Source organism: Mus caroli, chromosome X (assembly GCF_900094665.2).
Source record: "Mus caroli chromosome X, CAROLI_EIJ_v1.1, whole genome shotgun sequence".
Lineage (NCBI taxonomy): Eukaryota > Metazoa > Chordata > Mammalia > Rodentia > Muridae > Mus > Mus caroli.
In genome coordinates, this window is record NC_034589.1 from 2,251,816 (window position 1) to 2,254,697 (window position 2,882).

General features: G+C 42.5%; 1 pseudogene; it reads left to right on the forward strand.

The window, feature by feature from the left end:
* The first annotated feature begins 1,627 nt into the window (after positions 1-1,627).
* On the forward strand, positions 1,628-2,442 carry LOC110287046 (annotated as a pseudogene).
* Positions 2,443-2,882: the final 440 nt, after the last annotated feature.

A 2,882-nucleotide genomic window follows, 5' to 3' on the forward strand; every position in this document is an offset into this window, starting at 1 on the left:
TTGTTCTGTTGACCAGTCTGGCCTCAAACTTAGATCCACCTGCTTCTGCCTCTACTCTATAGCAGGCTTGCTTTAATAGAGGAAACTTGTCTTAAAAAAAAAAAAAAAAAAAAAAAAAAAGAGGAGGTGGATTGGGTTGGTAGGAGGGAGGGAAGGAGTTAAATTATGTAATTATATTTTAATTAAAATATATTTGAATAATAATATGGCTGCCATCCATAGCTGAGGATCAGTTACTGTCAGTTGACGGCTTCTTAGGGAAGGGAAATCCATTTTCTTTAAGGATATGGCACTGGGTACCTTGACCATGTTCCAGCAGATAGCTCCATATCAATGAGTTTATGGGTAGCACATGGACTTGGTAAACCATTAAATAAGAAAAGAGGGGCTGGGGGCTGGTGAGATGGCTCAGCAGTTAAGATCACTGACTGCTCTTCCAAAGGTCCTGAGTTCAAATCCCAGCAACCTCATGGTGGCTCACAACCATCTGTAATGAAATCCGATGCCCTCTTCTGGAGTGTCTGAAGACAGCTACAGTGTACTCACATATAGTAAATAAAATAAATCTTTTTTTAAAAAAAGAAAAAGAAAAGAAAGGAAAGGAAAAGAAAAGAAAAGAGGGGGTGGAGAAATGGCTCGGTTTAGAACCCGTGCTGTTCCTCCAGAGGGACCCAAATTTAGTTGTCAGGTAGCTCACAACCTCCTGTAACTCCACTTCCAGGGGACCCATTGCCCTCTTCTGGCCTCTATGGGCACCTACAGACACATACACATACACCTACACCTGCAGACACATAGATACTTCAAAATATAATAATAATGACAATAATAATAATAATAATAATAGGATATGGAGTTAGGATGGGATGGGGGTGTGAATCTAGAAGAGGATAGGAACAAGAGTGGGGGGTCACGGACTGGAGAGATGGCTCAGCAGTTAAGAACACTGACTGCTCTTCCAAAGGTCCTGAGTTAAAAAACCAGCAACCACTGGTAGCTCACAACCATCCATAATGAGATTTGGTGCCCTCTTTTGGAGTGTCTGAAGATGGCTACAGTGTACTTACACATAATAAATACATAGATCTTTTTTTAAAAAGTGGGGGTCACAATAATCAAAATGCATTGGATGCACATCCAAAATTCTCAAAGAATTAAAATATTATATTAGGGCTGGTGAGATGGCTCAGAGGTTAAGAGCACTGACTGCTCTTCCAAAGGTCCTGAGTTCAAATCCCAACAACCACATGGTGGCTCACAACCATCTGTAACTAGATCTGACGCCCTCTTCTGGAGCGTCTGAAGACAGCTACAGTATACTTACATATAATAAATAAATAAATAAATAAATAAATAAATAAAATATTATATTAAAATGAAAAATCATAAATGGTGGCATGGACGGGATTCCTCCATTTGAGCAGGGAAGATAGAATGTGAAGCCTGCAGATCCTTCAGGCACAGTGAATGAACAGGAAGAAAATATGCGAGTATCTCTTCTCTACAGCTTGCTCTGAACTGTCCTTAGTAAATTAGGGAATTTCATATTGACTCATGATCCTGTAGTACGGTTTTTGTTCAGCAGTTAAAAGTGCAAGCTGTGGCCCAGAAACCCTTTCTTGGGAAGATGGCGGCAGCTATGTCAGTGTTTCAGCCACCGGTCGGAGGCTTTTCTTTTTATAATTGCCACAGGAATGCTGTCTTGGAAGCTGAGTTTGCAAAAAAAAGGGGTTCAAGCTCCTGAAAGCTTGAAAAACTGTCACTACTATTATGGGGTTGGTTTATAAGAATGGCATAGTTCTTGGAGCAGACACAAGAGCTACTTAAGGGATGGTTGTTGTTGACAAAAACTGTTCAAAAATTCACTTTCATACCTCCTAATAGTTATTGCTGTGGAGCTGGGATAGCTGCAAACACAGATATGACAACCCAGCTTATTTCTTCCAACTTGGAGCTCTACTCTCACCACTGGCCACCTTCCGAGAGTTAATCGGATGTTGAAGCAGATGCTTTTCCAGTATCAAGGTTACATTTGGTGCAGCCCTAGTTTTGAGGAGAGTAGACAGTACTGGTCCTCATCTCTACAGCATCTATCCTCATGGATCAACTGATAAATCGCCTTATGTCACTGTGGGTTCTGGCTCCTTGGCAGCAATGGCTGTGTTTGAAGGTTAAGTTTAGGCTGGATATGGAGGAGAAAGAAGCTAGTGAGTGAGGCTATTGCAGCTAAGCATCTTTATTGACTGGGGGTCTGGAAGCAACATTGATCTGTGCGTTATCAGCAAGAGCAAGCTGGACTTTCTTCGTTCATGCTCAGTGCCCAACAAGAAAGGGACCGGGTTTGGCCGGTACAGATGTGAGAAAGGCACTACTGCTGTCCTCACTGAGAAAGCCACCCTTCTGGAGATTTGGGTGCTAGAAGAGACAATGGATACTTCGTGAACAGTGCTGTGGGTGGTTGGATATCTCTCTGGGGTACACACCACCCCTATCCCCACACCACTCTACCCCCATCAGAAAACATGCCTTTGGCTATTGCTCAATTAAAAAAAGACAAAATAATGCAAACTGCTCTTGAAGAAGTCTCAGGCTCAGTTCCCAGCACCCACTAACAAGACATCAAATGCCCTATTGTGGCCTTTGTGGGCACACACACACAAATAATAAAATGGTCCCTGATTGTGGTGGTTTGAAAAAGAATGGCCCCCAGAGCCTCATATATTTGAAGGCTTAGTCATTAGGGGATGGAACTATTTGAAGGGATTATAAAGATTGAGAGGTGTGGGCTTGTTGGAAGAAGTATGTCACTGGGAGTGGGCTTTGAGGGTTCAAAAGCTCATGTTATACCTAGAGTCAGTCTCTCCTCCACCCTCCTGTGGCTC